This window comes from Vitis riparia, chromosome 1 (assembly GCF_004353265.1).
Source record: "Vitis riparia cultivar Riparia Gloire de Montpellier isolate 1030 chromosome 1, EGFV_Vit.rip_1.0, whole genome shotgun sequence".
In the NCBI taxonomy this organism is placed as follows: domain Eukaryota; kingdom Viridiplantae; phylum Streptophyta; class Magnoliopsida; order Vitales; family Vitaceae; genus Vitis; species Vitis riparia.
The window spans coordinates 20,054,060-20,065,099 of record NC_048431.1 but is presented as its reverse complement, the minus strand read 5'-3'; positions in this window follow the sequence as shown (position 1 = coordinate 20,065,099).

Here is an 11,040-nt window from a genome sequence, read left to right as displayed (position 1 = left end):
TTTATATAAAGGCCTAAGAGGCCTTCAATTTTGGGCTCTTAATTTGGGTCTTTCACATGAGGAAAAACCCAACAAATCTCCCAATTTCCGATTATGTGGAGGGACTCACCATCCCGGTGATTGAACAACAAACTTCAAGCTTCTCCCTTAGTAAGGACTTCGTTAACAAATCTGAGCCATTGTGATCGGTATGTATCTTCTCAAGTTCAAACAAGTTGTCATTGAGAGCATATCTCATCCAATGATACCTCACATCAATGTGCTTCGATCTTGCATGAAATGTAGAATTCTTATTAAAGTGAATGACGCTTTGGTTATCACAGTATACCACATAGCGTTGCTGCTTAAACCCGAGCTTATGTATGAAACGCTTCATCCACAATAACTCTTTACATGCTTCTATTACTACAATGTACTCTGCCTCTATTGTAAAAAGTACAACACATTTCTGTAGTCTTGATTGCCTAGACACAACACCTCTTAAGAATGTCATCAAATAGCTTGAAGTAGACATTCTATTATCTACATCCCCTGCCATGTCTGAATTAGTGTTGCCAATAAGTACTAGTTTCCTACTTCCAAAAGTGAGTTTCAATTTGGAAGTGTCTCACAAATATCTCATAATCCACTTGACTGCCTCCCAATGTAGTCTTCTTGGATTAGATAGAAAGCGGTTAATAACACCAACTACATAAGCCATGTCTGGTTTAGTACATACCATGACATACATCAAACTTCCTACTATTGAGGCATACGAAACTCTTCTCATGTCTTCCTTCTCCTTATCTGTAGAAGGGCTATGTATGCTGCTTAACTTCAAGTGACTAACTAGAGGAGAACTAACCACTTTAGCTTTGTTTATGTTAAATCTTTCAAGCACCTTTTCAATATATTGCTTCTGTGACATATACAGCTTCTTGGACGCCCTATCTCGCTCAATTCTAATATCAAGAATTTTATTTGTTAGCCCCAAATCCTTCATGGAAAATGATTTGCTCAACTACTTCTTCAGCTTATCAATTCTTGAAACATTTCTACCAACAATCAAGATATCATCAACATAGAGCAACAATATAACAAAATCATCATCAGCGAATTTATGCACAAATACACAATGGTCAGAAGTAGTTTTTCAGTAGCCTTGCTCCCCCATAACTGATTCAAACTTCTTATACCACTGCCTCGGTGCCTGCTTTAAGCCATAAAGACTTTTCTTCAACGTACACACATAATCCTCTTTTCCTTTTATTGTGAAACCCTATGGCTATTCCATATAAATTTCTTTGTCTAAATCCCCATAGAGCAATGCAGTCTTAACATCCATCTGCTCAATCTCCAAATCAAGACTAGCTGCCAAGCCTAAAACTACATGAATAGACGACACTTAACAACAGGAGAAAAAATCTCATCAAAATCAATATTTTTCTTTTGACTGAACCATTTGACAACCAATCTAGCTTTGTAACGTGACTGTGAAGTGTGTTCTTCTTGCTTCACTCTGTAAACCCACCCGTTCTTCAAAGCTCTTTTTCCCTTTGGCAACTTGACAAGCTCAAAAGAATGATTCTCATGCAATGACTTCATCTCATCTTGCATAGCATCAACCCACTTCATTTTATTTTCAACTCCCATGGCTTCCTCATAACTTTCAGGTTCTCCCCTGTTAGTTAGTAATACATAATCATCAAAAGAATACCATGTGGAAGGATGTCGGTCTCTGGTAGACCTCTTGAGTGGAATATTTGGTGGAACCTCTGCTACTGGTGACTACTCATGAACATCATCATCCATCCCAACATTTGTGGGAATTTCAACATCACCAATGTCATGTTGGTCATCATGTGCTTCATCTTCAAATTGTGTAGGAAGATGTGTCAAAGGAACTGGATCTAAGTCAATCAGATTATCACTATACTGAAACTTTGTTGCATTAGTCTTCTCAAAGTCCTGTATGGTATGATCTTCCATAAACATAGCATCTCGGATTCTTACAAGCTTTTTCTGCACTGGATCATAAAACCTGTAACCAAGCTCATCCTGACCATTGCCAATGAATACACAAGGTCTTGTCTTAGCATCAAGCTTAGACCTCTCATATTTTGGAATGTGCACAAAAGCCTTGCATCCAAAGACACGCAAGTGATCATAAAAGATTTCATTATCTGACCAAATTCTATCTGAAACATCAAATTATAAAGGAACACATGGTGTAAGATTAAGAACATGTACAACAGTATTCAAAGCCTCACCCCAAAAGGATCTTGGCAACTGTGATTGCGAAAGTAAACATCTCACCCTTTCAACCAGTGTCTTATTCATTCTCTCAGCCAACACATTCAATTGAGGAGTCTTAGGAGGTGTCTTTTGATGTCGAATACCATGTTATCTACAATACTCATCAAAAGGACCAGAATACTCACCCTCATTATCAGTCCGGATGCATTTCAATTTTTCACCAGATTGTCTCTCAACAAGAGCATGAAACTACTTAAACACCTCTAACACTTGGTCTTTTGTTTTCAAGGTATACACCCAAATCTTTCTTGAATAATCATCTATAAAAGTCACAAAATATAGAGATCCACCAAATGTTTTTGTTTTCATAGGACCACACACATGAGAATACACTAAATCAAGCATACCTGGCTTCTTTGTATGGCGGTGTGTTTTGAATGCAACTCTGGTCTGCTTTCCTGCTAAGTAATGAGCACACCTTTTCAAAGATCCCTTCTTCATACCAGAAAGAAGATTCTTCTTAGCCAAAATCATCAATCCCTTCTCACTCATGTGACCGATTCTGTTGTGTCAAAGCTCAACTGTGCTATCATCATCCACTACATTGATATTGGAATCACTTACCCTTGCCTGCATCAAATACAATGAGGAACACTTCTTTCATTTTGCTACCACCATAGAACCTCTAGTGAGCTTCCACTGACTATCACGAAAGGTGTTGCAACACTCTTCATCATCAAGCTTACCTGTGGAGATTAAATTCATGTGGATATCTGGAATGTGTTTGACATTCTTCAAAATCAACACAGTACCATTACTAGTCTCCAAACACACATATCTCATACCAATGGCTTTAGCTAAGCCATCAATACCCATCCTAACACTTCCAAAATCACTAAATGTGTAGGATGTAAAGAAATCTTTTCGAGGTGTAGCATGGATTGAAGCACCACTATCAATCACCCAATTGGTCTCCTGGCAAGCAAAATTAACAACATCACTATCATAAATAATAAGGAAATCTGAAGTGGTAGTGGCAACTCGATCATCTTCACCACTATTGTCATTCTTCTTGTCTTTCACTTTCCCTTGTTTCATATCTTTCTTCAATTGGCGACAATACTTCCTTATATGCCATTTCAAATGGCAATAAAGACACTCAACATTGACAAACTTGTTAGTCTTGCTTTTGCTTCTATCTCTGTTCTTCGGACCTCTACTCCTACTCCTCCTCTTCTTTTCAGTAACTAAGACATCTGACTGTGAAGAAGAACCCTGTGACTTTCTTCTCATTTCTTCATTCAGAACACAAATCTTAACCAAATCCATATTCATAGTACAATCTGGGGCTGAGTTAGACAAAGAAGTTCTAAACGTCTCCCTCAAGTCCGACAATGTACCAAGAAGTCATAACCCTTGCACCTCTTCCTCAAACTTGATATTCATTCCAGCCAACTGATTAATAATACCTTGTAATGTATTCAAGTGATCTGTCATAGGAGTTCCATCTTGATACTTTAAGCTAATGATCTTGATCAGAAACAATTCATTGTTACCAGTCTTTCGAGCATATAACTGTTCGAGCTTGTTTCATAGACTCCGTGCATGTTTCTCTTCACTAACATGATTGAGAACATTATCATCTACCCACTATTTGATATAACCACAAACCTACCGATGAAGTAAATTCCATTCTGCATCAGTTTTACTTTTTGGCTTTTCGAAAGCAAACACAAGCAAATAATAATCCTTCACAGACAATACGTCTTCCATCTTTCCTTTCCAAACATGATAATTGGAGTCATTCAAAGTAATCATTCTTCTTGTATTGCTTTCCATTGTTCTACACAAGACATAAATTATCTTGAACAAATGCTCTGATACCAATTTGATGGGATAAACACAAACAATCAACAAGTATATGAACACCAACAATTTTTAGCATAGAAAACCTTCTCCAATGTAAGATGTAAAAACCACGGAACCCTTAGGCCACTTAAAAACTCCACTAATATAATCAATGGGTTACACAATTCTCTCTAGATAAAATTAGAGGCATACATCAACCATATCTCAAGACAAATTAATCTTGGCAATTTCAACAACTTTGCATAAAGACAATTGAGAAATCTCACCAAACACAGCCACTATTCTTGGAGTGAAATATAACTGTTCCGAACTCCAAATCCAATCTCCACTGTTCAGAATGAAGATCAATGAATTTTGAACATGCTCACCAAAAATCAGCTCAATCGAACCACATATTAACTTTGATTAGAGCTCATGATCAAAACTGTCCGAATAGAAAACTCACCCAGATAGAGGCTCTGTTCTCAGACTGAAAGACTACTGTCTGAAACTCCAAATCCGATCTCCACCGTTCTGATTGAAGATCAATGAGTCAAGAATCTCTCATCCAAATTTTAGGTCGATCGGCCCACAAACGAAGTGGAATTGGACCTTTGATGAAATTTGGACAGTGAAGAAAAACTGAGTTTTTCTCTCTAACTTAAAAAATTATGGTTCTCTCATTCTCTCTCTTTTCTCTTTTTACTCTTTTTTTTCTTCTACCTCAGATGGCTGCAAAAAAAAAAAAAAAAAAAAAATTAGAAGAAGAAGAAGAAGGATTTTTCTTCTAACCCTTTTATATAAAGGCCTAAAAGGCCTTAAATTTTGGACTCTTAATTTAGGCCTTCCACATGAGGAAGAACCCAACAAAAAACCCACTGAAGAACAAATAAAAAACGATATTGAAGGAGAAATCTAACCCTAACTCTCACTCCCTATGAAGAACTAAATATCGAAGAAGAGATGGCAAAATTGCAACTCTTTTCTCACTTTGAGTCTTTGAAGACATTTTTTTGTTGTCGTGTACATTCGACAACACCACGATGTGAAAATAGTTGTTGCTTCATCCCTAGATTCTCTCACAGGTTGGTTGAGACTGGTCCTCATCTCCGATTCTTACTATTCTCTTGGTTTTGGTTTAAAGACCAGTTTTTGATTTTTTTTTCTCTTCTCTCTCTTCTCTCATTTTTTATCTCCACTCCCAATTTCCACAACATTCACTACTATTCACTAGTTTAACTCCACTTAAATTTTCTACCCCGATTTTTCTTGGAATTCTACCACTGCACTATTATATATATATATATTTACCAAACGAACAAAAAAAGAAAAAAAATCCAACTGTTTACAACAACAATGCAACGAATAGTGATAAGTGATGTGAACAGTGAATGAATAAACAATGATTTTTTTAAAAAAATTATTTTCTTTCATTTTGAAATTTTTTTTTTGTGTTATTTACTTTTGCTTTTTTAAATCACAAATTGTAAAATTAAATTTCAAGTCAATTATATCTTATTATTTTTGTTAAATCAATTATATTATTATATATAAAATTTTGATTATTGTTATTTTAGAATGAGTTCCTTCAATTCAAGAACTTCACAAAAAGATTTTGTATGAAAGTATACTATTGAAGTTTTTTTAGGAGAAATATATAAAATGTAAATTTTGCAATCAAAGATGCACAGAAAGGGTGAACAGACTTAAACATCACTTAGCCAGAACTCATCATGGTATGAAACCATGCAACAAAGTTAGTGAAAATGCTAGATTAGAGTGCAAGGAGGCATTGACCAATTATAAAGATAAAAAATAAAAAAGAAATGAATTGCTCTAAGAAATTGGTATGGGTTCAACTTCAATGCATGAGAGTGCATTTTCTAAGACAATGGTGGCATTGGGGAGTGGAAGTGGGAGTGAGACTGGGAGTGGGGAACCTATACCTAGGGGACTGATGGATCAATTCACTACTTCACAATTTAGACAAAATACTTTGAATTCCAAGTTGAAGCAAGAAGAAAGAAAGGAAGTGTGTTGAAAAAATAGTCGATTTATGTACTCAAAAGGGTTCCCATTCAATATGATGAATGATCCTTGTTGGGTTCCTATGATTGATGCTATTGCAAATTTCGGGCCTAGATTTAAGCCTCCACCTATGCATGAATTGAGGACAAGGATTCTTAAAGAGGAGGGGATTATTATCTTAATCCTCAATTGCGATATGAAGATAAGTTCTCTAATGTAGATGAGGTGAGGAGATGATTATTTGAATGCATGGATATGATGTTGGATTATCAAGAACTTTTAAAAGCTGACATTCACTTAGATTCATATGATTAAGCAAGGGGTGAGGAAGGGATTACTTGTAGTGCTTCGGGATGTGAGAGAAATTGGAGCACTTTTGAATTGGTAATACTTCTATTTTTAAAATTTTTATACATATGTTTCTATTCTAATGTGAGAGAATTTAATTTCATCTTAACAAATAAACTTGTTTATTTTATTATTTGTAGATCCATACAAAAAAAAAAAAAAAAAAAAAAAACAGACTTAAACATAAGAAGTTAAATGCTCTAGTGTATGTGAAGTACAACACTAGATTAAGAGAACAAAGTATACAAAGGAAACAAAATGTTGATCCAATTTTGGTAAACGAGATTGGTTCAAATGATGAATGAATTGCGAAGAAAGAAACTTCCCTCCTCCTACTTGATCTTTGTTGGCTTGGAGATGATGAACTATTCAATGTTGATGCCATTAGAGTTGTGTCATCCAAAGACCAAGAGCCTTAAGAGTCATCGACCAATATGATTTATTCGCATTCCAAGAAAATGAAACATGATGAATTTGCAAGTAAGTACTAAAAATTTTTAAGTTATAAATGTGACTAAATGTATTAATGAACTTATAATATTTACACATAATTAAATACTTTATGCTAGGTAAAAGTGGAGGCAAAGGCAAATAGAAGGAGATGAATTTAATACCAATTCATGAAAATGAAGAGTTAGATGAAATGAAAGGATTTGATAGTGGAAACTTTCCTATTATTGATACATTGGATGGGAATGATGATGACATTGGAGAGGAGTGTTTAAGTTGAAACATTTTAGTCATGGACTCATATGTTTTCAATTCTATTTGTTATTTTGTGATCTAGTTGTGGTTTTTTTTTTTTTTTTTTTTTTGTGAAAGTTTAGAACTATTAGTATGATTGACTCTATTTTCTCTCTTGTGACCTTGTTGTTTTTTGTGAAAGTTTAGAACTACTAGTATGGTTGACTCTATTTTTTTATCTTGTGACCTTGTTGTTTTTTGTAAAAATTTAGAACTATTAGTATGATTGACTTTATTTTCTATTTTATGGCTTTTTGTGAAAGTATAGAATTAGTATTTTTTTTTTTTTTTTTTTTTTTTTTTTTTTTTATGATTCTAATGAATTGTTTCATGTTTTCCATCTATACTATTTTATTTTTATTTTTTGTATTTTTTTTAAATATTTATTAATTATAAAATGAGGGTCTCAAAAGGCTTACACTTCAACGTTTCGAGTTTATGTTTCGCCTAATGAACATAAAGGTTTTCTCTTTTCAAAACTTTGAAAATTACTAAATCTACTTTTTAATTTACAAAGCATGTTTTCTACTTTTAAAAATATTTTCTTACAACATGTTGGGCATGTCATAATTGTAATTATGGCTTAAATAATAATTAAAATAATTCTGATTACAATTAAGCATAATAATATACCGTCCTTCAATTTGACAATTAATATACTTGAGTTCATTTTTTATTTTATTTTAATTATTCATTACCTATTATTTTAATATTTATTGGTATTATTAAATTGTGTATAACCTAATTAATTGGTCTTAAACTATAATTAACCTTACAATGAAAAATAAAATAATCACTTACATGACACCAAGTAATTTTTATGTTCAATTATTTTTATAATTTTATTTATAATAATCCTTTTTGGATGTCACAAATAATTTAATTGTTTTTTGCTTAAATTTCTATAAAAAATTATCAATACTAAACTAAGATTAAAAAGAATTGGAATGAGAAATTTAGAGAAATAAAAGGAAGTTTTATCCCTCCTTGGATTTTTATTTTTTTTTGAGAAAATCTCTTAAATAAAATTTTATATGAGTGTAATTTTACTAATAGAATCTTTAGCTTAAAAAATAGTAAAAAAATAAAATAATAATATTAGGGCTCATTTCACTATGTTTTTTGAAACTCGTTTGTAAAAGTTGTTTTTAAAACAATTTTTAAAAACAAGTTTCAGAAAACATGGCAAAATAGACCCATATTTTAAAAAAAATATATAGTGAAAACAACTCAAATTGTTATTTATTTCACTTTATTTTTAAAAATTGTTTCCAAATAACAACAACGAATAATATTAAAAACAATTTTCTATTTTTAAAAACAAAAAACTAGTTTTAAATCACACGACCGAATAAATTCTTTAAAAACTTTTTTTTTGTAAAATTATAACCATTGTAATATCTAAGGATGATAATGAGGTGAGTTTTTTCAAGTATCTATTCCACACTAATGAAAAAGGTTTAAGATAAAGATGAATGAGTTTGAATAGGTTTATTAAGTTTTAAAAAATCTAAGAGGAGTTTGGGATGGATTGACTTATCCTTACCCAATTGTATATAATTTTAAATAAAAAATTATTTTAGTTGTTTTTATAAAAATTTCAAAATCTTTTAACATAAATAAAATATTAATTTTTATAAAAATAAATTATGAATATTTATAATATTTTTATGTATAAATTATATTTATTTTTAATAAAAATAAAAATTTAAAGCAAAAAAATTAAATAAAAATTAAACGGGACACGACAAAATGAGAATTTTCCTAGACCCCGACATGTTTAAATATTTATCTTTTGAGTGGGAGTGAGAATAGATAAAAATAATCGGGATGAGTTGGAATGGGGTGAGTCATTTTGTACCCGCCCCGTTGCCAACCCTAGTAATATACTAATATTACGAAGGTTCTTTTTCAAAAATGGCAATTTTATTCCTGGCATCTAATTAATATTAAAAATAAAGGTTGTTGCAGAAAAGGTAAAATTGAATTTTAATAGATGCATAATTAAGGTATAAGAAATGGGAGGAGTCTTTGATTTTTGTGGAAATAATTTGAAAGGCAATGATTATGAGACACGTAAATATGAAATAAAATATTGAAAAGATAAGGTGGGACCCACAAATCGTGACATCTAGATATCCATCCAAGAAAATATTTTTATTCTAAGAATGCATATCTCATGTAAGCCTCGTTTGATCCACCTTTATGAAGATTTAAAAGAGAAAAATATTAAGTGAAAATCTCATTATTATATATATATTTTATTATTTTTAAATTTATTTATTTTTATTTTTTATTTTTACTAAAAACCGTTAGAACTCTTTCACCTAGATATGATAATTTTATTAAATAATATTCGTAATCTTATAAATTTTATAATATTGTAAAATCAAAGACTTAGATTGACTGATAATTGTTTTTTATAATAATTTTATATTTTTCAAAATAAAAAAATAGAAAACATGTTTATTAATTAAAAAATAGAAATGAGAAAATATGGCATTTTCATATGGTACTTTTTAGTTAAATTTTTTTTCCAGATTTTCACTTGTTTTTAAAAAATTGTTTTAAACAATAATTATATTGAAAAATTATTAAAAATGAAAATTACTTCTAAAAAATATTTTAAAATATAGAAAACATATTAAGAATATTTCATATTACCAAACAAACTTTTATTTTAGAAATAATTGATTAAAAGGATTAAAAAAATTCATATTTATAAATCTAATCTTCTTTATTTTCTTTTTTAAAAAGTAATATGTTTTTTTTATATGAATGTCTTTTTCTTATTTGATGTGAGACATCGGATAAGGATGTTGTGTCTACGTGGAGGATATTTGTGATGTTTCGGATTGGATAGAAAATAAAGTTTCAAACTTCTATTAACCATGTACATGTGTACGTTTTAAAATCGTGAGGGTCTCTTTGGACTTATGGTGAAAATGCTATCGGAACTAATCATCGATTCAATGTGAGAGTTTGTTTGTCTGTTTGTTTGATACCACAATCCTGTGAGACAAAACTGTGGGGACACAACGAGAATATTGTACCATATAACATGAAGTTAACGTGTGAGAACACAACAGGAACATTGTAGCACATTGATATGGGCTAAAGTTTCAAAAACTATATAATCATAAGTTTCTCTTAATCATATACACATGTTTTAAAATCGTAAGAGAGTGGACATTTTTATAAAAAATGAGTATTTTTTAGGGTTAGATTTACAAAATAAGGATAATTTCATCCATTTTAATCAAATAAACCTTTATTTTATATAATATCAAATAACAGTTTTTTAAAATTATTTTTGAAAACACTTTATATGATGAAAATGAATATCTTATTAATGTTTGTTCTAGTAATTTTTGTTTTTTGATTTTTATAATCTTATAATAATAATAACTTTTATATAAGATATAATAATTTTTACATAATTATATTAAAATATAATGATTTAAAAACTTATTAAAAAAAATTAAAATACTAAATTTTTTTACTACATCAAATTTTCAAAAATTTTAAAATATTTTTAAAGATATAAAGTAAATTTATTTATTTTATTTAAGATACTTTAATTTTATAAAAAGAATTTTTATTTTAAAAATAAAACATAAAAAATATATTCAAACAAATACTTATTAATTTAATTTATGAAAATGGACCGACGAAATATTCAAGAATATAGTTTTTTTTTCTTTATAAATGTTAAAAAATAATTTGTGCGTTAGAATTACGCGGAAGAAACGTGATGAGAATTGAAGAATAATACCGTCCTGCACTCCGGTACCGTGGAACTCGGGGCACGTAGATCGCAAGTCGAGATTAGAACCA